The following is a 27,456-nucleotide window of genomic DNA, read 5'->3' on the forward strand; positions in this document are numbered from 1 at the left end:
AACTGCTGACGACAGCAACAACTGTTGTTAAAAATTGTGAAAAACTGAGGGGCACCTGGGTGGTTCAGTCGGGTGAGCGACTGACTTTGGCTCAGGTCATGGTCTCCTAGTTCATTAGTTTGAGCCCCGCGTAGGGCTCTGTGCTGACAGCTCGGAGCCTGGAGCCTGCTTCAGATTCTGTGTCTCCCTCGCTCTCTGCCCCTCCCCCATTCACACTCTGTGTGTGTGTCTCTCTCTCTCTCTTAAAAATAAACATTAGGAAAACAGAACTGTGAAAAATTGAGTAAATGCAGAGAAAAATCGGTGAAATCTGAAATCCAGTCAAAAGGTTTGGAATGAATGTCAGGCGGTGTCTCTTCTGAGACCCCACGGTTCCAGTTTCGAGGATGGAGGCCCATTTTCTCAATTAGATGGAGTTAAAAGTTGCACTTGTTATGACTATATCTGCTTTCCCATCTTGTTGCCTTATTTATTAAAACAATTTAAATTACATAATCTTTTTATTAAGTGGTAAATAACAAAAGCTTCATTTGAGTCGTTCTTACCTTGTGTCTATTAAACAATATTTGGCCTGGAGAGTCGATTCTGAGGAAGCTGTACGGCCAAGTCAGAGGTGCAGGGCTTACTAACATCTGGGGAGAGGGGGAGGCTGAGTACAGCACAGATGTGAGACCAGGAATGGGCCCAGAGGAAACGTTACTTGGGAAAAATGTTCATCTGTAAAGAGGAAAAGCGATCGCTTCTTTTCTTTGGTTTTGTGTGACCTTTTGCAAATATAAATTACTCTCTTTTTGCGGTGTGTATTTCTGTGTGAATTACATAAAATGCCCGCGCCAGGATCAAAGGCTTTTGCATTTTGGCCACAGTGGCTGCCTGCCAGGACTCTGCCCCCTTGTCACCACTCACTGCAAAGGTGAATCTGCCTGGTCACATGGTGGCCCAGTAGATACTGAACCCATCGCCGGGGAGTGACTCTGGGAAGGCACTTTTTAACAAAATGACCTAAAACTACCGAGGATACCCCACCATCCTCTTTTGTCTACGAGCTCGTATATTCAAGGGTGCAGTGAAAATATTCCAGCAATCTTTTGAAAATACCTGAGGACTGTAAAAGATGTGTAGAAATGACCAAAATCAACCAGTTATTTTATGAGACTGGTGCGCTACCTGCTGTACTAACGAGGCACCTTGAACTTGTTATTTTAAAGGACACAGTTCATTGAGGAGATGAAAATAATTATTAGGAATCACAGGTGGTTTTAAAAGATTGTTATAGTCATCAAAAGTAAGCCAATGAATAGGTTTTGTAGTTTTTGATTTTTTGATTTGCCTATTCATTTGTAAATCTCTGCCCATTTTGTATTAAATTCCCCAATATTTTACTTTGAGTGAGGGAATAGTTTACATGTATTTTTTTTTTAATATTTTTTATTTATTTCTAGGAGAGAGAGAGAGAGACAGCGTGAGCAGGGGAGGGTCAGAGAGAGAGGGAGTCACAGACTGAAACAGGCTCCAGGCTCTGAGCTGGCAGTCAGCACAGAGCCCAACGCGGGGCTCGAACCCACGAACCGCGAGATCATGACCTAAGCGAAAGTCGGACGCTCAACCGACTAAGCCACCCAGGCGCCCCAATTTACATGTATTTTTTAATGGCTTTTCTTCTTTATACCCAGTTGTGACAATTCTTTATATATTCTAGATAAAAGTGCATTGTGGGATATGGATTTTAAAAGTACACACTTTCGGGGTGCCTGGGTGACTCAGTCAGTTAAGTGTCCAACTCTTCATTGTGGCTCAGGTCATGATCTCACGATTTGTGAGATTGAGCTCTGCTTTGGACTCTGGGCTGACAATGTGAAGCCTGCTTGGGATTTTCTCTCTCCTCTCTTTGTGCCCCACACCTCAAAAAAAGCAAACATTAAAATAAAAAGTATGTACTCTCAGAGTGTGGCTTGCCTTTTCAAATTCACTATAGTGTCTTTGGATGACCGAAGTTTTAATTTTGATGAACTATCATTTTTTTAATTACAGTATTTTTTGTGCTGTATTTAAAATTTAAGAAATTCAAAGCCATCCAATTTCCCCCTTTGTTTTCTTCTAAATTTTGCATTGATAGCCTTTATGTATTTGAAGTAATTTATATATATGGTATGAGATATTTGGTACGTGATTGTGGCATTAGTTTACATTTGTCACATTAAATAAAGATATTGAGCATTTTTAGATGCTGCTTGTTAAGTTGTATCTCTCCTTTTTCTATTACTTTCCCCCTTTTTTTCCTATTGGGCAATTTATATTTTTATTATTGAGTTGCAGAAGTTTTTTTATAAATTCAGATACCAGACCTTGTTCATGTTTTTGGTGGTTGAAACATCCTGTCTGGTCTGTCTTATACATTTGTTTTCTAATTTTTAATTTTTTGATTGGATGAACAGGGGCGCCTGGGTGGCTCAGTGGGTTAAGGGTCTGACTTCAGCTCAGGTCATGCTCTCACGGATCGTGGGTTTGAGCCCCGAGTTGGGCTCTGTGCTGATGGCTAGCTCAGAACCTGGAGCCTGCTTCCGATTCTGTATCTCCTTCTCTCCCTGACCCTCTGCTGTTCACGCTGTCTCTCTCTCTCTCTCTCTCAGAAATAAATAAAAAAGCATTAAAAAAAATACAAGCATTAATTTGATGAATAGATTTTTCTAAAATGTTGATGAAGTCTAATATATATATGTGCATCTCTATCGACATCTATCTATATCTATAGATGTAGATACATACACACAAACACAGAGTTGTTGCCTTTTGAAAAATGACCAAAACCAAAACAAAATAATACAACACAAAATCTCGTGTATCCCAAGTCATGTAGCTAGGTGCTTATGTTTTTCTCTAAAAGTTCTATGTTTAAAGGTTTTATCTTTAAATCTATGATCCATATTTAATCAAATTTTCTGCATCTCATATAAGGTAGGAGTCAAATTTCTCTCCATTTATTTTCCCCATGTGGATACACAATTTTTGTAGCAAACGTTGTTGAAAAAAATCTTGTTCCTCTATTTAACTAATGTGATGGCCTATTTCAAGTCAAATGTCTGTGTAAATATGGATGTATGTTTGAGCTGTTTAGTTACAGTGATTGTCTTTGTCAATATGTATGCCAGTACTATTTTATAGCTTTGTAGTAATTTTTGAAGTCAGATAATATAAACCTTCCAAACTTGTTTTTCAGGATAACTTTGGTTTATCTAGCTCTTTGCAATTCCATATAAATTTTAGAACTTTCTCATCAATTTCTACAAAAAAGGTGGTCTGGTGTTTTGATTTGGATTGCATTGAATTTATAGGCCTATTTGGATAAAATTGACATTTTAACAATATTGACTATTCCATATGTAAGTTCAATTACTTAGATTATATTTAATTAGGTCAGCAATCTTTGTATGCTTTGATGCTGAGGCACTCCATATCTCTTATTAAACTTATTCAATGGCATTTTATGTTTATGAATGTTATTTTAAATGGTATTGCTCCTTCAGTTCCTTTTACATTTATTTTTTGCTGGTATTTATTAACCTTGTATCATGTAACCTTGCTAGATGTATTTACTAGCTCTAGTAATTGTTTTGTAGATTCCTCAGAACTATCTATGTGAATAATCATGTCAGTGGCAAATCAGGTTTACTTTTTCCTCTTCAGCTTTTATTCTTCCCTTATTGCATGAGAGGAGAGCTGCAGTATATTGCAGGATAGCAATGGTGGAAGTGGGGACCGTTTCCTTTTCTTGATCTCTCAAGGAAAGGTTAGGAAAGTTTTCAACAGTTCAATATTAAGTATTATCTTTTTCTTTAGATGTTTATTTATGTGAGAGAGACAGAGAGAGCACAAGCAAGGGAGAGGCAGGGAGAGAGGGAGAGAGAGAATCCCAAGCAGACCGCACCACCAGAACAGAGCCCAACATGGGCTTGAACCCGTGAACCGCGAGATCATGACCTGAGCCGAAATAAAAAGTTGGACGGTCAACTAACCAAGCTACCCAGGTGCCCCTATTAAGTATTATTTTTAACTGTGGGCTTTTTATAGATGCCTTTTATCAGATTGTGGAGGTCTCTTTATATTCTGATTTGATAATAGTTTTTTATCTGTTGAATTTTGTCATATAATTGTATAGCATGTATTAAAGGGATCACATGGCTTTGTCCTTTATTCTTTTTATGATAAAATATACTGATTGATTTTCAAATCTTAAATCAACCTTGCATTTCTGGTATTAAAAGTTCTTGTTCATCGTACATTAAGTATGTACTATTTATATATANATATTCTGTATATTTTAATGTATTTTCATTATCTCTGTGTTTTGTCCATTTTGTTATATTTGTTAATTTTAGTGTTAGAGGGATCCTGGCCTCATTAAACGAGTTTGGAACCGTTTCCTCCTCTTTTGCCTTCTTGGAAGAGTTTGTTGATGTTGGTGATTTTTTAAATATTTGGTCGAAGTTAGCAATAAAGCCCCCTAGACCTATCGTTACTCTGTTAAATTAATTTTTATAACACATTCTATTTCTCTAAGGTATCTAATGATGGTTTTTTTTCCCTTTAATTTTGTATCAGTTTGGGTATGGTGTGGTTTTTGAGGATTTTTTTTCTCATTTTGTTTAAGTTGTCAAATTCATTAGTCAACAGTTAGTGTTAAAATTTCATATTGTCCTTGTATTTTCTGTAGTATTGATCCCAGTTCTCCAGCTGTTATTTCTAAGGTTAGTAATTTCTAATTTGGCTAGCCAGCAGTATATCACTTGTATGACTCATCATGAAAACATTTTCGGTTTTGTTAGTTTTCTCTATTATTCACCTATTATTAATATCTCTATTATTCATCTCTTCATTGATTCTTTTTTTAAGTTTATTTATTTATTTATTTTGAGAGAGAGAGAGCCCCAAGCAGGCTCTGCAATGGCAGTGCAGAGCCAGATGCAGGGCTCGAACTCACAAACTTGAGCCAAAACCAAGAGTCGGATGCTTGACTGACTGAGACACTCAGAGACACCTTATTCACTGATTCTTATTATTTTTTTATGTTTATCTGTTTATTTTTGAGAGAGAGAGAGAGCACAGCACAGTGGCGGAGGGGCAGAGAGAGGGGGAGACACAGAATCTGAAGCAGGTTCCAGGCTCCAAGCTGTCAGCACAGAGCCCAGTGTGATGCTTGAACCCAGGAACTATGAGACCATAACCTGAGCTGAAGTCAGAGGCTTATCCCACTGAGCCACCCTGGCTCCCTCACTGATTCTTATTCTTATCTTTACTATTTTCTTATTTCTATGTGTTCAGCATTTGCTTCGCCTGCGTGCATCTAAAGCCATACATATATCTCAAAGCACTGCTTTTCCTGTATCTTGCAGATTATGAAATTAGATTTTCAATATCATTTAATTAAAAATATTTTCTAGTTTATTTTGTGGTTTTCTCCTTATTACATATTATTTTGAAGTATTTTGTTTATTTCCAAATAGTTGACAGTTTCCTGGATATCATAAAATTATTGATTTCTGACTTCACTCCATGATGGTCAGAATATATTCTGTATGATTTAAATCTTTCGAACTTATGGATATCTGTTTTATTGCCTGGTCTAGGGGATTTCTTGGTGGATACACTATGTGCTGTTGGAAAAAATATTCTGTAGTTCTAGGATGTATTGTCCTGAAGTATTAATTTGGGCAAGGTAGTTAGTCATTTTGTTAGATCATTTCTTAATGATCATTTTTCTTTCAACTACTGAGAATAGGGGGCTAAAACTCGACCATGATTGCAAATTGGGCCAAATTAAAATCTTTTAATCGTGTACTTTTTTTTCTCTAATGTCTTTGGAAGTTACTTTTCTTTTTTAAAATGTTTTATTTATTATTTTTGAGAGAGAGTGAGAGAGAGAGAGCATGAGCAGGGGAGGGTCAGAGAAAGAGGGAGACAGAATCTAAAGACAGGCTCCAGGCTCTGGGCTGTCAGCACAGAGCCCGATGTGGGGCTTGAACTCAGAAATGTGAGATCATGACCAGAGCAGAAGTCAGACGTTCAACCGACTGAGCCACCCAGGCGCTTCTGGAAGTTATTTTTCTAGACACATACACTTTATGATTTTATGTCTTGATGAAAAATCTGTTTTTATCATTACAAACTGTTTCTTATTTGATATCACAATATACTTTGTCTTGGAGTCTGTTTTATCTAATATTAATGTAGGCAACACTTACAGAGACAAGCCTTATTACCCTGCTTGAATGCTATACACTCCCATCAATTCTCTTTCAATCTCCGTGCGCATTTATATTTAAAGTCCATTTATTTAGAGACCATATTGATTGGCTTTTTTTTGCTTTTTATAATTCACTCTGTCAAGTTCTGCCTTCGAGTTGTGTTTCCATTAACATTGAATGTGATTATCAATAAAGTTGGATTCTATTCTACCATTTAATTATTCATTTCCTTTGTGTCTGTCTTCTTATTTCAACTGTTTAACTGTTAATAAAATAAATTGTTTATTATTATTTCTTGCCAACTTCTTTAGTTTCTTTTAATTCCCTTCTCTAACGTCCTGAGTTGAATCATGTAGATAATTTGTTTTCAATTTTTAACTATTCTTGATAGGTACTTAACTTAGGTTTGAAATGGTGGAGTATCCTTAAAGACATTTGCTATTGTAGTAATTATACTTGAAAACATCCTGCCGGCCCTTTATAGCACTCAATTGTATCTAGTTTAAGATCTCATGATAGATTTAAAGAACTTAGTCAGGATTATGTACAAAACCAATGGATTTGGAATAATAAAATTATAAATGCAGTATATTATCCTCTGGGCAGGAAGAGAACCAGGAATAATTAATTGTAGGCATAATATTTTAAGCATCGCTTTTTATGCTATGTTACAGAATATGTCCATTAAAGCCACTGGCTTGCCCTACTTACTAATTGTCTGCCCTCCATGATTTATTTTTTTCCTTTCTCCTTTTTTTTTTCTTCTTCTCAGCTCTTACATCATTTAAATACTCAGTGATTAGTGCCATCATCAACTCTTTTGCTTCCAACATGTTGATTTAATTTAGCATATGCAGTTCACAGCTGCATGGTTATTGATAAAATTTTGAAAAATAAGGACAGGTTTATTTTAGTACTGTACAACTGATAGACACTTTACAGTTTTATGTTTCCATTGCAAATGAACTGCCAACAGTCTTATTTTTCAACTGCATTCACATTCATACTTCTACCCACAGTATGTTTAACATTCTAAAACTCACCTAAATGGTATCTTTCCTAGAAGTTTTACTTCTGAAGTTAAAAGATAGCATAGAAAACTCTGCTGGATTGTACACATTATTTAGTGACAACTTATTTTTGTCAGATATATGACAATAATCTGGTCTCTTTCTATGTGTTAATTGCTTCTATATTAATATTCTATAAGGTATTGCCATCAATACCTTCCTAATTTATGAGTTCTAAAAATTATATAGATATGATTTCATCACCTCAGTAATACCAGAAGTACACAGGAAAAATGTTATTGATGCTTTATGAATGTAGAAAAAAACAATGGCTAACTTACTAGAATAAGCAGGTTGATGAGTGAAAATAAAGGTTTAATTATTCTAATATTTTGACATAAAAAGGTGCATCATTATTAAAATAAAATGATTATTCTGCCTTGACTTCTTTTCAAAATACATTTTGTGATGTTCAAAGCTTGGAGGCAGTTAAAGAAAGGATTAGAGAAAAAGATCAAGTAAATTGGGAATTCAGAATTTCTCGGATTTCACTCATATCCACATTTAAATCTCTCTGAATGTTTTTTTCTTTTATTTCAACAAATGAGAAAGTGTGTCAACCAAGTAATTCATGCATAACATTTTCTGTTGCCTTCACTTATTAATAGAAAACTGCATTTAGATTTTACTTAAGTTTTGCTGTGACCAATAATAGAAAACCAATGCAAAAGCATGCATAGAATAGAACACCAAAATCAAGATCTTATGTAGACTTCCAAAGTATATTTATTCTGGGGCACCTGGGTGGCTCAGTTGGTTGAGCTTCCAACTCTTAGTTTCCACTGAGGTCATGATCTCATTGTTGGTGACACTGAACGGGGCATCATATCACCACAGAGCCTGCTTGGGATTCTCTCATTCTCTCTCTGCCCCTCTCCCACTCACTTGCATGCACGCGCATGCTCTCTCTTTCTCATTCTCTCAAAATGACTAAATAAATTTTTAAAATAATGGATATTTATTCTGAGTTTTCTTAAGGTTAAGGAATAAGTGTAAATAAAAGTAGAAGTACTACAAAGAAAAAAGAGAAATAATAATGGAAACCAACACTACATTTTCTATATTCCTGGCATATTACATAAATAATAATAATAAGTATTAATCTAATCTTTACTTATTCCTCACAAAACCCAATGCATAGGTACATGCCTCTTTTACAAATATGATAAAATTAATTTCATGGAGATTAAGTCATAGTCAAAGTCACATTGCTAAAGGTGACAGAATCAGCATATAAAACAAGTCCCTGTCTCCAGCCATGCTGTTTCCACTGTATTGTAAGGGAAAGGGAAGAAGAGCTATTGGATGGAAAGAAAGGCAGATAAAGGGTAAAAGTAAAGCACAAGCTGCAGTGCTAGCCAGTTTTACATACAATAGTTCATTACTTTCAATTTAGTTTGATGTTGGCACTTCCATTGATTTTCAACAAATTCAAAAACTGAAATTCAAGAATTAATAGTTGTGTCCTGTGTCAAATAGTTGGGACAGGATGGAGCTAAGAGTCAAAAGCAGATATTTCTACTCCTATATCTTGCTGTCTTTTTTTCCCCTAAATTCAAGACTCACATATCACTTAAAACTCTATAATGCCTCACGTGGTTCAACATAAATATGTCCTAAACCATCTCCTCATCTGGAAACTCTCACCATCCTCAGTATGTTTTCCTTAGTTTGGTGAATCACCAGTGATACAAAACGTGAGCTGCACGTGGATTACATGACTATAAGTTTTATTTATTTATTTATTTATTTTGAGTTTTTTTATACTATTTTATTTTCTATTTGAGTATCATTGACACACAATGTTACATTAGTTTCAAGTGTAAAACATAGTGATTCGACAAGTTTGTAAATTATGCTCACCACAAAAGTACCATATTTTCAATAATGTCACACTGAGAAGATGGTATAAAATGTGAATCCAGGTCTCTCTTGAAACCTATTAAATATGTCTTACTTTTCTACAAGCAGAGAAAACAATGTTAAGCTGCATAATTACTATATGTCAAAGTTATAACATTATTAATATACCAGCACTTACAAATTGTTTGTTGTGTGTCAGATACTGTACTTTAAGAGTTTTATTTCTTTAGTTTTCATATTACGGTAAAACCTTAGCATAATTTGTTCTGGAAACAGGCTTATAATCCAAAGCACTCGTATATCAAAGTTAATTTCCCCGTAGGAAATAATGGAAATGCAGATGATGCCTTTCACAACCCAAAAATATTCTTATAAAAATGATCACATGCTTTATTATTTACAAAATAATAAAGAAAAGTAAACAAAACCTGCATTTACCTTTGAAATCCATGGCTGGTGTGAAGTAGACAAGAGTAAGGAGGATTATTGTGTAGACTGACTTTCAACATCACTATCAAAATCGCTGCTGTCTACTGACTCAATGAAATTTTTTTCTTTTCATGCAACTTTAACAAGGAACCTATCCAGTGACACCTGCTTTTGCCTTCTTTTGGGATTTTATGTAAATGTGGCATTGCACTGACAATCACCCACAGTCCCACAAAAGCGAGAGAGAGAGAAGAACCATTGACTTAGTTGTGATCATGTGACATTCAGTGTCACATACTACGTGTATTGCAAGACATAGCTCATTTTTCAAGTGAAAATTTTTAAAAATGTTTGCTCATCTTGCAGAACACCCGCAGAACAAGTTACTCACACTCCAAAGTTTTACTATATTACTATTTTGTAGATAAGGAAACTGAGATAGATTGAGTTTAAGTAGTTTGCTCAAGGACAAACTTCCTAGGAGGTAAGCAGTCAAGACCAAGATCCAGGCAATTAACCTCAAAAGCCTATGTGTTTAACCTCTATGCCATACTGATTTAGTGATTTGAAACAAGTTAGGTTGACAAAATGGCTCATTCTAGTTCCAGAGTATAAGAATGTGGGGTGTATTTCTCTTGAACTTAGTATACTGAGTAGAGGACCAGGGAAATATTCAATATAACTACAGAGTAAGTGCTTGTGTGATTTTAGGCAAGCTACTTAATATTTTCTAGTTATTAGTGTCATCATATGTAACATGAGAGATTTAGTCTGATAACCTTTATGGTACCTCTCTACCTCTGTGTGCTAAAATTCTGTGTTAAATATATATTAAGTCTAATATTTTCTTCAATCAGTCACTACAGGCATGCATCAGAGATATTATGAGTTCCATGCATGCCAGATCATCACAATAAAGCAAAATCACAGTAAACCAGCTCAAATGAATGTTTTGGTTTCCTAGGGCATATAAAACCTATGATCATACTGTTAGGCATGCAATAGCATTATGTCCAAAAAAACAGTTCAAATGATTTAATTAAAAAACATTTTATTGCTAAAAAATGCTAAACATCATCTGAGCTGAGTGAGTTGTAACTTTTGCTGGTGGAGGGGCTTGGCTCCGTGTTGATGGCTGCTAGCAGGGTGGCCAGGACAATTTCTTAAAACGAGACAACAATGAAGTTTGCTGCATCAACTGACTCTTTTTTCATGAACAATGTCTCTATAGCATGAGATGATGTTAGATGGCATTATATGCATGGTAGAACCTCTTTCAAAATTGGAGTCAGTCTTCTCAAAACCTGCCACCACGTTAGCAACTAAGTTTGTGTGATATTCTAAAGCCTTGGTTGTCATTTCAACAATCATCATAGCATCTTCACCAGGAGTGGATTCCATCTCAATAAACCACTTTCTTTCCTCACCCATAAGAAGTAGCTCCTCATCCGTTCATGTTCTATTATGAGATCGCAGCAGAGCTGCCAACCTTCAGACGCCACTTCTAGCTTCAGTTTTCTCGCTGTTTCTACCACACCCACAGTGCCTGCCTCCCCTGATGTCTTGAATACCTCAAAGTCATCTACAAGTGTGGGAATCAACTTTTGCCAAATTCCTGTGACCTCTTCCAATGAATTATGATTGTCCCTAATGGCATCTGGAATGGTGAATCCTTTCCAGGTTTCCACTTTACTTTGCTTTGATCCATCAGAGGAATCACTCTCTCTGACAGCTATAGCTTTACAAAATCTATTTCTTAAATAATAAGATTTGAAAGTCAAAATTACTCCTTGACCTATGGGTTGCAGGGTCGATATTGTGTTAGCAGGCGTGAAAATAACATTAATCTCATTGTACGTCAGCGAGTGCTTGAACCAGGTGTGTTGTCAGTGCACAGTGAAAAAGAATATTTTTTTTTCTGAGCAGAAGGTCTCATCAATGGGCTTAAAATATTCAGGAAACCATGTTGTAAACAGATGTGCTGCCATCCAGGCTTTGTTGTTTCATTTATAGAGCACAAACAGAATAGATAGAGCATAATTTTTAAGGGTCTCAGGATTTTCTAAATGATCAATGAGCATTGGCTTCATCTTAAAGTCACCGGCTACATTAGCCCCAACGAAATAGTCAGTCCATCCTTCGATGTCTGAAGCCAGGCATTGACTTTGCCTATTGTCTGAAAATCCTAGATGGCATCTTCTTCCAATAGAAGTCTGTTTCATCTACACTGAAATGCAGCCACCTTCACTAATTATCTCAGTGAGATCTCCTGGAGAACTTGCTACAGCTTCTACATCAGCACTTGCTGCTTCCTCTTGTCCTTGTATGTTATGGAGACGGCTTCTTAAGCCTCATGAACCAACCTCTGCCAGTTTCAAACTTTTCCTCTGCAGCTTCCTCACCTCTCTCAACCTTCACAGAAATAGAGTTAGAGTCTTGCCCTGGATTAAGCTTCAGCTTAAGGGAATGTTTGGCCGGTTTGATCTTCTATCTGGATCACTCAAATTTTCTCCATATCAGCAATAAGGATATTTCACGTTCTTATCATTCATGTGTTTACTGGAGTAGCACTTTTAATTTCCCCCAAGAGATCTTCTTTTGCGTTAACAAGCTTGGCGGTTCGGCACAAGAGATCTAGCTTTTGGCCTATCTCAGTTCTCAACATGTCTTCCTCACTAAGCTTAATCACTTCTAGTTTTTGATTTATAGTGAGGGATGTGTGACTCTTCTTTCCACTTGATCACTTTAGAAGCTGTTCTAAGGTTATCGGCTGGCCTATTGGGTCTCAGGTTATAGGAAGGTCTAAGGAAAGAGAGACGAAGAAATAGCCAGTCAACGGAATGGTCAGGACACACACATTTACTGATAAATTTGGCACAAGGCTCCCCTCTCAGTCCATTCAGTGTGCTGTAACAAATACCACAGACTGGGTAGCTTATAAACACAGAACCTTATTTCTCAAGTTCTGGAGGCTGGAAAGTCCAAGATCAGGGCGACAGCATGGTTTTACAAAAATAGCTTTGCCAGTTATTGTCTAGTCTCTATATTCTTTTTGGGAAAGACTGTTCTGAAAGCAGATGGAAACAGTTGTTTTAAGTGCAAAAGCACTCAGTGGTCTCCTGCCCACTGTTTCCTCTTTTCCAATCCTTTCAGTGACAGCTGGCACTAAGAGAAGCTGAGACAAGCTCATAAAAATACAAACGCGCTGTTTACATGAAGTCATGTACAAACTTATGAATTAATATGAACCTAATTAATATGAACCTTTAACAGCAATACCTCCTCACCTGGTTAACTTATTAATTAACCTCACAGGCATCATCTCACAGATAAGAAAGGTGGATGCTCTTTTCCCCAGTCTTTCTAAAAAAGGGGAAAAACTGTGTTTGGGAGATTACTGTGTACCGGGCATAGTTGCTCTTGAAGAAATAACAAATCAAGTGTCACAGTAGTGACTACTCTTGAGAGTGAAAGTGTTCAGTTCGTTGAAATTAATGAGGTCACACTCTGGGGTTCCGGAACCCGGAGCACCATCAGGCTGATATCTGGGCAGAGGCTCAAGTAAACCTAACAACGTGGAAGAGAAGGAAGAATTTTGCTCATTTCCGTACAATGAAAGTGTGCTCAAAACACTTGGGTGGACAGGGCGCCTGGGTGGCTTAGTCGGTTAAGCGTCCGACTTTCGCTTAGGTCATGATCTCCCGTGGGTTCGAGTCCCGCGTCGGCCTCTGTGCTGACTGCCAGCTCGGAGCCTGGAGCCTGTTTCAGTCTGTGTCTCCCTCTCTCTCTGACCCTCCCCTGCTCACGCTGTCTCTCTCTCTCTCTCTCTCTCCTAGAAATAAATAAAACATTAAAAAAAAACACTCGGGTGGAAAATGAGTGATCAAATCTGTGAACATTTATTTGGTAAGATGAGATTCATTCAAAGTTTCAAAACAGGGATGCCTGGGTGGCTCAGTCAGATAAACATCCAGCGCTTGCTGTTGGCTCAGGTCATGATCCCAGAGTCGTGAGATCAAGCCCTATGTCAGGCTCTGAGCTGAGCGTGGAGCCTGTTTAAGATTCTCTCTTTCATCCTCTGCCCCTCTTTCCTACTTGTGAGCTCTCTCTTTCTCTCTCTTTAAAAAAAAAGATTCAAAACTCTTTTTGTGGATGTAACTATGTATATACTACTGGGGGTAATAGCAATTCCATATATTAATACTGTCATACATGCTTATCTACCTTTACAAGATAAAAAAGTGGTTAGCTTTATATATTTGTAAAATTCACTTATATTTTTAGAAAGATGCTTCATTGTTTTGTGATAGGATTCCAGTCCACTCTGTTACAAGAGTGGTTTTGGGTTTTTCTCCCACTGTATTTATTCATGATACACTTGTATATTGCATTTGTGAAACAGAAATTTGATGACATGACCTCATACTTAATTGTTATGGCCATTTAGTTGATACACATTATATCATTCATATCGTCTTTACCTGGGATTTAAATTTAACAGTTTTGGGGCACCTGGGTGGCTCAGTTGGTTAAGCGTCTGGCTTCTCTTCAGGTCATGATCTCACAGTCCGTGGGTTCGAGCCCCCCGTGGGGTTCTGTGCTGACAGCTCAGAGCCTGGAGCCTGTTTCTGATTCTGTGTCTCCCTGTCTCTCTGTCCCTCCCCCACTCGCTCTTTGTCTCTCAAAATAAAATAAAGACAAAATTTTTTTTTAATTTAATGGTTTCAAACTGAAAGTAAGAACCCAATAACTTTTTTGTGTTTTTTAATAAGGTGCATTTTGTACCCTATAAATTGCATTCAAATGATACTTTCACAAGTTCACCATCTGACAGTTTCCTTCCTCAACACATTTTAAAAATAAGGTGATATCTTCTATAGTAAGCTTGATTTTGAATGTACAGATCCACAGAATGTTTAAAGGATTTTCTTTTAGTTCTTTTCTCCTTAAATTTAACTTCTAAGTACATATTATTATGTCTCCTTACAATAAAGAATAATGTAACTATTCCCATGTTTTTAATAGGTCACTATATGTTCCATGTGTGAGATAACAAGTAATGTGATTTTCACATATTTAAGCGATAGAAAAACACAGAACTGAGCAGTCTTTTAAATTCAGGATATTTGCAGCACAAAGGCGTTGTTTGCCTTTTAGGACAATGATTTAGGTTTTTCTCTTCTGAATACCTGTGACTAAAATATTTTACCAAATTTGTTCTGGTGAGAAAAATCAAGAAGGAATATAACTATTTTAAGGAATTTGGGAAGAGACAATTCCCACGCCATTTGGTTTAAACTAGCCCTTCAGTATCAATGAGCAACTTTGCACTAAAAACATCCAAAAGACAGTGAGAAGGTTTTCATCAATGTTCATATTTGTCAAATTGGAACTGTGCTAGGGATATTTATTTTTTTTATTTAAAAAATTTTTTAATGTTTATTTATTTTCAAGAGACAGAGTGTGAGTGGGAGAGGGGCAGAGAGAGAGGGAGACACAGAATCAGAAACAGGCTCCAGGCTCTGAGCTGTCAGCACAGAGCCCCACGTGGTAAATAAATTTGCCCATTTTACAGTTAGAAGCTGAGGCTTAGAGACATTGCACATCTTGTTTAAGGTCAAGTGGTTATCCCAGTATGGCTGGAACTCCAGCCAAAGTTCTAACAAACTCAGAACATTTTCTACTATGTCATAGCCACCTGCTCACATGAATTGCTAACATATCCCTGGGTATTAAGACTATTAAGTTAGAGTTGCCTAAAGTATTATACTTTCCAAAAGTAAAGGAGAGGGTTGAGCTTTCTTTTATTAGAGTATAAATGCAAATGCTTTTCCAAATCATATACCAGCAACAGGAAGCCTGCAGAAATTAATAATTGTGCCAGCTATCAATCTTTTCATGCATAAAATTTAAAATTTGTTACTCTGCCTACAGATGAAATGTCATTTTATTAAAAGCTAATTATATGCACCCACAAGTATGCCTGTCAACACCAATGAGCCAATAGCAATCTGCAAAACCTAAAATTGAGTAGAATATTAAAATCATTTGAACATAGGCATAAAATTACATAGTTTATTCAAACCATGTGGAATATCAATAGAATTTAATTTTAGCATGAATCAGAGGCTTTTGGAATCACACAATTAAAGATAATTTGAATGACATTAGAGCTCATCAGACTTACCTAACTGCACCACAAGGACTCTGAGGGCCAGAGAGACAGTGAATTGCTCCCGCCCACGTAGATGCGGGGCTCACAAGCCACCTTTCCTTTTGCTCTCATCTTCAGAGATTAGCCAGTACTTCATCTTTAATCCGCACTTGGTGCCTGAAATTGTATACAGATTATTCACTTCTGTGTTTAAGTCTATTGTAACTCATTCCAGAAAATAACCAAGACAGTTTACAAACACAATTTTAAAATATAGAACTAAAAATAGGTGTAAAATAAGAGATAAAAACAAGGATTGATTTACAAACAGACCTAGGAATGAGATATCAAAATGCATGCTGTGTAGACCTCCACATGTTGTTTTAAATTGGCTTCAAATTTGGCTGTTAACTTCGTGGTACAAATGCAAGAATTAAAATTTGATCTGGTAGGTAGTGTTCTGTATCCACGAAGTAAGATGCATGCCTGGTCCTGAAGGCAGTAGTTTATTGTATCCATGAGGTCAGATGCATGCTTGGCCCTGAAGGCAGTGACGTGCAGGAGCTGAATCACACCAGCCCAACCACTTCATAGGAATCCATTACAAGCATCATGGTTGATAAGGATTGAGTATAGATTATAATTCTGTGGCAAAAGTGATGAAACACATATGCTTCTGTAAATATTTTCCTCTAAGCTGAGTATCAGTCAATACTGGGCAGTAATCAGTTCACACAATACTCTGTGTGTGTGTGTGTGTGTGTGTGTGTGTGTCTGTGTGAACTTCTTGGAATCTAACCAATGATACTAAAGCTGAGAGAATTGAAGCCCCTGCAAGGAAAGGTACTCAAGTCTTTCTTTCTAGTCACTCATCCCCACTTTATTTCTCTTCCTTCAAATTGGATATTAAAGTCCTTGCTCTCAAATAAATCAGAACTAGGGGTGGGTGCCTGGCTGGGTCAGTTGGAAGAGCGTGTGACTCTTGATCTTGGGGTCATGAGTAAGAGCCCCATGTGGGGTGTAGAGCTTAACTTAAATAAAATTTCAAATAAATAAATAAATCAGAACTGGGAGAGGAGGGATGTACCCTAAATCTAGAAAACAAGGAAATGAGTGGACTTTTAGTTCCACTAAACAGCTTTCCTGACTTCATACAATTGTGTTGGTCTTAAGATGCCTACTAAGATTATCGCCAGCAGAGACGCACGGCAGCCTTGTTTTGTTATTAGTCCTTTCGCACCTCTGGGTTGGCTATTCTAACATTTATCTTACATGAATATTCTATTCCATGTAATTCTATGTATGTCATCAACTCATATATATACATATGCATTTACATATACATATGTATATATGTGAATTTATATATTACATATGGACTTTGACATCATACCTTAGCCATAAAGTATTATGCTAAATTGATTTTGAAGATTATTATGTCCATGTTCTGTGATAAAAGACAGTTTTGTATCTTGTCCTGAGCACCATAAAATTCTTGGTCCTGATGTCTGAATTCTATAAGAAGCATGCAGTCTGTTTCACTCCTGTGGCATCTTTAAGTCACACATGGATTATGTATGGAGGGCAACTTTTATTTTTTATTTTAATTTTTTAATGCTTATTAAAACATTAAAAAGCTGAAGTCAGATGCTTTACTGACTGAGCCACCCAGATGCCCCTGGAATGCAACTTTTAAAAATAGATGCCACCATGTTTTTCACCCCCAAAATAAATAATTCAATTAAAAAATGGGCAGAAGATATGAAAAGACATTTTTCCAAAGAAGACATCCAGATGGCCAATGGACACACGTAAAAGATGCTCATCATCACTCATTATCAGGGAATTACAAATCAAAACTACAGTAAAATATCACCTCACACTTGTCAGAATGACTAAAATCAACAGCACAAAGAATAACTGGTATTGGTGAGGATATGGAGAAAGAGCAACCATTGGAGCCCCTGAGTGGTTCAGTGGGTTGAGTGACTTTGGCTCAGATCATGATCTCGCGGTTCATGGGTTAGAGCTCCGTGTCAAGCTCTGTGCTGACATCTCAGAGCCTGGAGTCTGCTTTGGATTCCATGTCTCTGTTTCTCTCTGCCCCTCTCCCCCTTGTGTTCTGTCTCTCTCAAAAATAAATAAACATTAAAAAAAAAAAAAAGAGCAACTCTCTTGCATTGTTGCTGAGAATGCAAACGGGGGCAGTAGCTTTGGAAAACAAGATGGAGTTTCCTCAAAAAGTTAAAAATAAAAACCTCCCTACAACCCAGCAATCACTCTACTAGGTATTTACCCAAACGATACAAAAATACAGATTCAAAAGGGTACATGCACCTTCACATATATAACATTGTCTACAATAGCCAAATATGGAAACAGTCCAAGTGTTCATCTACTGATGAATTCATGAAGAAGATGTGGTATGTGTGTGTGTGTATTCCTCTCACTCTATGTATATATATAGAGAGAAAGTGGAATATTACTCAGCCATAAAAAAGAATGAGATCTTGATATATGCAACATGGATGGAGCTAAGGAGTATTATGCTAAGTGAAATAAGTCAAAGGAAGATAAATACCATGTGATTTCAGTCATATGTGGAATTTAAGAAACAAAGCAAATGAGCAGAGTGGAAAGAGACAGAGAGAGAGAGAGAGAGAGAGAGAAACAAACCAAGGAACAGACTCTTAAAAAATAACAGTAGATGCCACCATGTCTTCAAAAGACATCCTCACAGAAGTGAAAAGACAATCCACAGAATGGGAAAAATATATCCAAATCGTATATCTGATAAAGGACTTGTACCTAGAATATATAAGAATATATTATAACTCAATAATAAAAAAGACCTAAAACTCAATTTAAAAATGGGTGAAAGTTACAAATAGACATTTCTTCAAAGAAGAGATACAAATGGTCAATAAGCCTAAAAAAGATATTCAGCGATATTAGTAATTAGAGAAATATAATTCAGAACAATGAGATACCACCTCACATATACTCAAATGGCTGTCACAAAAAAAGATATTAACAAATGTTGAAGATGAAGTGGAGAAATCAGAACTCTCATATGCTGCTGCTGAGAATATGAAATGTTCCAGTTCATTGGAAAACAGATTGGCAATTCCCCAAAAGTTCAAACCTAGAGTTACCTTATGAGCCAACAGTTTTATTTTTAGATATACGCCCAGTTGGAGTGATAACATATTAATACAAAAACAGGTACATGAACGTTCATAGCCGTATTATTTATTAAAGCCAAAAAGTGGAAACAACCAAAATGTCCATCAACTGAATAGGTGATCACAATGTAATATAGCCATACAATGGAATATTATTTATCAATAAAAAGAAATGAAATCCTGATGGAAGTTACAACATAGATGAACTTTGAAAATATTGGGCTAAGTGACAGAAATCAGTGACTTCTCATTCAGATACCTAAGAGGCGATGTTATTGCCTTGTCCCTGAGCAAGTGATAAGAATAATTTTAAAGATAAAAGTTAACTAGGCAATTGCCCATTTATTTTTTTCTTTGTAGATCTCATTTCTGCCATTTGCTAGTGCATGACTACCTATTAAATGGGGATATAATTGTACTTATCTTGATGAATGATCATGATGACTAATTGAGATTGTCCTATTACCTGGGAAATGGTAGATGTTTGGTCAATGGTTGTTTTTATTACAAAAGAAAAATCTTCAGAACTAGACTGCCTAGTACAAAAAAATAATTCCATCCCATATAGGACATTTTGCATTCAGTTTCACTTTCTGGAGACTAAGATGATTTCTAGATTTGTGATAAAATCTGAGCTAAACATTAACGTCTGTAGGATTCCAAAGACCTAAGACAAAATCTTTCTAACTGGCCTCTGTTCCAGTCAACTACCCAGTCAGCATTGGGGTGCTTAAAGAATACTTACATATGAGTTTACAGAGGTTGCTTGTATATTCATATTTATTCTTTGATTATTCAACTGTTCCTTGTGAATCAAAGCTGTGCTGTATTAAAAAAACTTTATATGCTTCCTGACAACTTCTTCAATAATTAGTCATAACTTCAGCTATTTAACACTTACATCAATAACCGAGAAAATTTAAAATATATTTTTGAAGCATATGGAATTGGAACTATTAAATAATAGTTCACTTATAAAAACGGACGTGTGATTATATGTAAATACTTTGAGGTCCCCATTTCATTTCGGTACTATTGTAGATCTGCGTCAATGGTGTGTTTGTTAATTCATTTTATTGGACTTTCTGTTATATTTAATTGCTTAAGTGTTTCTTTTCCTCAGTGAAGTTCTTGAAAGTGAGGTTTTTTGGGGCGCCTGGGTGGCTTAGTCGGTTGAGCGTCCGACTTTCGCTTAGGTCATGATCTCGCGGTTCGTGGGTTCGAGCCCCGCGTCGGGCTCTGTGCTGACTGCCAGCTCAGAGCCTGGAGCCTGTTTCAGTCTGTGACTCCCTCTCTCTCTGACCCTCCCCTGCTCGCGCTGTCTCTCTCTCTCTCCTAGAAATAAATAAAACATCTAAAAAAAAAAAAAAGAAAGTGAGGTTTCATGTTTTAATTTTTTCCAAAATGTTGCATATATTTAATTATTAAATATATTTAGAGTTAATATGCATCTTCTGTGTCCTACATAACTTGATGTCTATTTGATACACAACAAATTAAAAGGTAAGCACGACTATCCCTTTGCAGTGTCTCATCTATTTCTATAGATCAAAATTGTTGAGTGCTTTTCATTAGAAACAAATCATTAAAAATCTACCAAAATTAAACTTACTATNTGGAATAAAATGTTCAGGGATATTTTATACGTAAAAAAGAGTAATTTTATTTTTCAAAATAAAAAGAAGCTGGAACATAATCCTCTTGAAACCTTCTTCGTTTTTAAAGTAAAGAGCAGTATCTATGGAGTTAGAAAACATGGGTCTTAGTGTTGATTTTTGTGACTAAGTAGATGCGTGTCATTGAACTGATAAATGCCTCAGCTTCATTATGTGTAAATGAGAGTTAGACAAATTTCCAATTTTTCTGCCTGTAAAATTTTGATTATTCAATATTAACACTTTCTTTAAAAGTACCTTTTTTCCACTTTTTGTTTTTTGTTTTTGTTTTTTTTTTACTTTTTTAAATGTTTATTTATTTTTGGAGCACCTGGGTGGCTCAGTCGGTTAAACGACCGACTTCAGCTCAGGTCATGATCTCACGGTTCGTGAGTTCAAGCACCAAGTTCAGCTCTGTGCTGACAGCTTGGTGCCTGGAGCCTGCTTTGTATTCTGTGCCTCCCTCTCTCTCTCTCTGCCCCTCCCTCACTCATGGTCTGTCTCCCTCTTTCTCTCAAAAATAAACATTTAAAAAATTTTAATAATAAAAAATAATAAAATAATATATATTTTTGAGACACAGAGACAGAGCGTGAGTGGGGGGGAAGCAGAGAGAGAGGGAGACACAGAATCCGAAGCAAGCTTCAGGCTCTGAGCTATCAGCACAGAGCCCAAGGTGGGGCTCAAACTCACAAACCAGGAGATCATGACCTAAGCCACGCAGGCGCCGGATCCTTTTCCAGTTGTCCGCAACTAAACCCTCGTCCCTACTTCTCTAGTTACATTGACTAAAAAACAAACAAAAACAAAAAGAAAAAAAAAGAAATTTTCAATTAGTTTAGATCTTTCATCAGGAAAAGAAAACCTAACTGGAAACTGCTTATCAAAATATGAGCAGGGGCCACAGCACTCTCTGACAAGAGACACTTGCCCTCCAGTGAAATGGAAAGCGGCTCACGTTTTCATTGTTAAAGAAAGATGACATGCCATAGTGCAAAGCCAACTTTTGAACTTTTGAAATCCCTTCATTTTGGAGCCTCCCGCCAGAAAACGCAGCAATCTTCCCCAGGACCCATATCCACAGGGTGTGGAATGGCAAAAGGAAAGATGCATGTGACTGCGTACACAGAATGACATGCTTTCAGCTGCTTTATGTGCTCTGCTGCTGTAGAGAGAATCCACAATCTCAGGTGGTGGAAAGGGAACAAAATACATGCATGCTTTAAGAAGATCTTTAGATTCATCCCCCAAATACGTTTTTGGTTTATAAATCAAGCTTTAAACAAAGCTATTTAAATGTGTCACATGACTGCATTCTCATTAAGCATACTGATACGTTGCATATCTAATCATCTTCATGCTGAAAATTCCCAGTTTAAAGCTAAAGAGTGGTGAAATGTATGGTTTAAATATCTTTCTGCTGTCTGAGTTTGGATTCTTTTCCAGATCATTAATGCCTCCTGGGGAGGAAAAAAGAGAAGTGAAAAAAAGAAAATCTTATTGAAGCTGTTCTCATAATTAGGGTGAAATACGAAGTTTATGGTACCACAAAGACAAATGAAAGTGCTGGTCAAAAGTCAAGAAGTAACACTATTCATTAAAAGCAAGCCTCAGCGATCTTACATCACAGCCCCTATGGAGTACCGGGTAGAAACTTCCTGGAAGTCTCTTGAAGCAGTCTCTTAGAACCCTTGTTTGGACTGTGGGCCAGAGATTCAAAAGGTTTCCCATAAAACCCAGCTTAATAAAAGTCTTTTGGGATTGACTGTTTAGAAAAGGTTCCTTAGTTACATGGTTAATTATAATTCTTTGATTCCTCACTTTGATCCTCTGCCCCCCTCTTTCCTATACATAAACACACAAAACTTCATTAAACATAAGAGCGTGAAATACCATAAAGGCTTACAATAGAAATTTTTAAATATATGGATTTTTTACTATTTTATTCATCACTAACTAGGTATGATACTTCATACAAGCAAACTAGCTCTTTGAGCTTCCTTGCCTTCCTTCAAAATGAGATATAGTTTACATTTCTTCATTAGGGTGTAGTGAGGTATGCCTGATAGCGCTATATGACTAAGAACTCAGTCAACACACTCATGCCATAGAGAAGAAAAAACACGGGGACGTGTGCTCAGCATGCAAATATAAAAAAGGCAGCTAAGCCCTCCTAATATATTTTCTTAAGGATTGCCTCTGACAGAGTATCAGTAAAATACTTCTATAGCTTAATAAGAAAAATCTACTAGGGACGCTTGGGTGGCTCAGTCAGTTAAGCGTCTGACTTCGGCTAAGGTCATGATATCACAGTTCATGGGTTCGAGCCCCACCTCGGGCTCTGTGCTGACAACTCAGAGCCTGGAACCTGCTTCAGATTCTGTCTCCCCCTCCCTCTGTCCCTCCCAAGCGCATGCTCTGTCTCTCTCCATCTTTCAATAATGAACAAAAGTTAAAAAAAATGTAAATAAGTGAAATCTACTGGATACTGCTTAATTTTAATTTGATGATTCAAGGTTTATTATGCCGAGGAATCATAATGGTGACTATTAATCTTTCTTTTATAATCCTGCAGGTGTAAAAAATCACTGGAGATTGGATTGGGTAGGTATGGACTCCAAGTCATATGCTGAAAAATATTTCTCTATCACAATATAACGTGTACTTCTTTTCTTCTTTCCTTTGAAGATCCTATTTTTTCAAACCACATAAGACTAAGATATTCAAGCCACGTAAGACCTGGATATTAAAAGACATGTCTTAGATATCATTAGATTTTCCTTAATGTTGTCACAACCAAAATATTTACAATGACTGCTTGTTGGTATTGGAAAGCAATCAATGCAGGATTATGGTTTTGAAAAAAGGAATCATTGGATGTTAAGACCACATGCATTCCTGCTTTTCCTCCAAGGTCATTTTTCAATTATGAAGCTGTGACATAGAGCCCGAGACGAGAGTGGAAGTCTCACTAGACAGGAAAGACAGAGGGTGTTCCAAGGTGCCCAAGTGGTTGGAATAGTTGGGTAAGGGTAGGAAAAGGAGCCACAAAGTCTCCTTGGGTCCTTGGCCAACTTGTAAACTGTGAATGCACAGCAAAACATTTGAGAAGGCCTAGCAGAAAATAGCTTCTAGAAGGTAGATATCCTAGCGAAGATCACAGAAACAGTCCCTAGAAGATGAAAGATGGCTTTGGTGCCGCTACAATGGAAAGAATTTGATAAATACCCTGAGCTTTAACTTGAGACCCAATAGGACTATTTTCTGAGAGTAAGAACCAGTTCCTTGGAGTAAGGACAAAACAGAGAAAGTACCTCTTCCCAACCCCACCCCCCACTCCCAATAGAGTATCTTTCAAAAGCCTAAAACAAACCTTGAAGGGATCAGGAAAACATGTTTGGATTCAACTGTTTGCCAGTACAGAAAAAACATAGCCAAGAGACGGAGACCCAGAAATGAACCAGATGGTGGAATTAGGATAGAAAAGACTTCAAAATAACTCTGATTAATACATTTTTAAAAATCTGAGGAAAATATAAATAATATAGAAGAAACTATGGGAAGTCATTCATTAACTGAATTGATCTGACAGTAGATTAGATACAGCAGAATAATTAGTGAATTCAAAGACAGGTTAATAAAAACTATACACACTGAGGCAGAGAGAGAAAAAAATAATGAAATACAAAAGAAAGCACTAAATGTATGAAACATAATCAAACAATTGAATTGTAATTGTTTCTCAGAAGGAGAGGATAAAAGACATGAAATAGAAGCAATATTTTGAAAACTCCTGGTCTAGAATTAAAAAAAAATTTTAATGTTTATTTATTTTTGAGAGAGAGACACAGTGTGAGCAGAGGAGGGGAAGAGAGAGAGGCAGACATAGAATCTCAAAAAGCTCCAAGCTCTGGGCTGTCAGCACAGAGCCCCACTCTGAGCTTAAGACTCACAAGCTGCTAGATCATGACATGAGCCTAAGTCTGACGCTTAACAAACTGAGCCACCCAGGCACCCCAGGTCTAGAATTTTTTAAAAATCAGATTAAAGCTATCAACTTACATGTTTATAAACTTTAGTAAAACCCAACTGGGATATGTAAAAAGATAACTACGTCTAGTCATGTCATAGTCAAATCCTGAATATCAAAGACAAAGGGACCATTTTTTAAGTTGTCACAGAAAAACATCATCTTCAAAGAGAAAACAAGACTGATGGTTAAATCTTATCAACAACCAGAGAAGCTAGCACCTAATAAAAAAAAAAAATCCTTAAAATACTAAAACATAGGGCACCTGGGTGGCTCAGTCAGTTATGCGTCAGACTCTTGATTTTGGCTTGGGTCATGATCTCACGGTTTGTGACTTGGAGCTCCATACCCAGCCTCACGCTGATAATGCAGAGCCTGCTTGGGATTCTCTCTCTCTCAGTCTCTCTCTCTCTCTCTTTCTCCCCCTCCCCCATTCGCATGTGCTCTCTTTCTCAAAAATAAATTAATAATCTGTAAAAAAAAAAATACTAAAAGTTGGGTGCTTGTGTGGCTAAGTTGGTTAAGTGTCATATCAGCTCAGGCCATGATCTCAGGGTTCACAAGTTCGAGCCCCAACTCAAGCTCTGTGCTGACAGCTTGGAGCCTGGAGCCTGCTTCGGATTCTGTGTCTTCCTCTCTCTCTGCCCTTCTCTCACTCATACTCTCTCTCTTTCTCAAAAATATACAACCTTTTTTAAAAATCTAAAAATTACTAAAAGTAAACATCAGTAACTACCCTGACCACCTAGAAATCTATACTTCGTGAAAATACCCTTTAAAATGATAGAAACAATTTCATACTGAAATAGTTCATCACTAGAATATGAACTTAAATGGCTGAAAAAAAAGAACATCAGACAATCAAAGCAGTCAGAAAAGAATGAAACATTATCAGGAAAATTTAACAAGTTTAGGCATATGTAAATTAATATTGATAGATCTTTAAAAATCAGGGAAAAGGGATTCATGTAATATGTAACATAAAACATAGGACAACAGTCTTACAGTGGAAGGGGGTGTTAAATAGTACTAAACTGTTTTTGCATTTTTGTAACCTGGCAAAATACTCAAACTAGGCAGTAATAAATCAAGGATCTCTTTAAATTAAATCTTCATGATCACCATTAAACAGAAAATATAAAAGTTACACCTCAAAGGCTAAGAAAAAAGTAATTTGCCCTGTATTGTTTTTATTTTTCTCCGAGTGGTTATTGCAAATATCTATAATGTTTTCCTTAAGTTTTACGATGTTTGCAGAAGATGTGTAATCACATTCACAAAGGATATCTAGATCGTAGCACCTGCTGTGCTAACATCTTCTCTCAGTAGTTTTTGTTTGTAATGTTTGCAGTGCCCTTCTCCAAGATCTACAAAATCCCATCCTATGAGCACAAAGCCAACAGTTAAGTTGTCTTCTTTATTTTACTTTCTTATGTTTATTTATTTATTGGTTGATTTTTTTGAGAGAAAGAGAGATTACAAGCATGAGGAGGAGAGGGGCAGAGAGAGGGAGGGAGAGAGGATCCTAAGCATGCTCTGAGCTGTCAGCACAGACCCCAATGCAGGGTTCAAATTCACGAACCATGAGATCATGACATGAGCCAAAGTCAGACACTTAACCCACTGAGTTACCCAGGTGCCCCAAAGTGTCATCTTATAGGAACGCATGCTCTTGAACAGACGGTCATGTCTGGGATTTTTCAATGCACTGAACCAGCTCTATGTTTCCTGGAGAGGTGGACCGTGCTCCCCAAAGCCCTCTCCCCCTCAGCAGAACTGTGTCTCAGTGAGTGTCTCCTCTCCCACTGTAAAACTGAAAACAATGCTTCTGGTCTTAACTTGTACACCCTTCTCTTTCCAGGACTCACACATGTGCAATGGGTAGATTACTATGAAAACACACCAGATAGATTGGTTTTCGGCCAGGTGTGATTTTGCCCTGACCCAGGGGAAATTAGCAGTGGTATCTAGAGCCATAGAGCATCCTACAATCCCAGGACAGACCCTGCCACAAAATATTCCTGGTCTAAAATGCCAAGACTGAGAAGATCTGTAATTACAACAACCCCATACTCTTCCCTGAATTACTTATGGCTGAGGCTTCCTTTCTTTTTGACTGTTCCCTTGTTTCTTTAGGATTAGTTCTAATCTGAGATGCTTTTCATTCCCTCAGTATCAAAACACATTTTAATGAACCCTCCACACCAGGATCCAACTAATTAGTTCTGCTAATAAAGTATATAAGTATCTATACATTTTATTTATCCTTAGTGGCATTCCATTGGAAAGGTTCCTATTAAATATAATATTTGAAATTAATATAACAGAAGAAGCTAAACTAGTACATTCTATATTCAACAAGCATTTATGCTTTTTTTGTGTATAAGCAACAGTTGATCAAGTAAATTTCATTAACACTCTGTGGAAAACTGTAATTAATTTTCAAACTCATGTTCAACTGTCTAAATCAAGGTTTCAATAAGGAAGAGAAGGGACAATTCAATAAAGAATTCATAATGGGGGAAATTAATCGTAGTGGTTTGGTGTGCAGAATTTGAAGGTGGATAGATTGAACTCAAATTATCTCTGCCTGTTTTGAACTACAAAACCATAGAAGACTTTGTTAACACTCTAATTCTCAATTTCTCTTTTGTAAATAAGGATAGAAAGAGCTATCTCTTAGGGCTGAGGCAGGGTGTTGTTTTGTTTTGTTTTAATAATAAAGGAAGGAAAAAGGCACAAGACCCATGGAAAGAATTTGCAGTATCTCTTGTCTTCAATAGGGAGGATGAACAAGAAGCTAATTCTTAACGCAAAACAACTGAGTT

The sequence above is a fragment of the Crocuta crocuta genome, unplaced genomic scaffold, assembly GCF_008692635.1.
Source record: "Crocuta crocuta isolate KB4526 unplaced genomic scaffold, BGI_CrCroc_1.0 scaffold190, whole genome shotgun sequence".
Taxonomy (NCBI): Eukaryota; Metazoa; Chordata; class Mammalia; order Carnivora; family Hyaenidae; genus Crocuta; species Crocuta crocuta.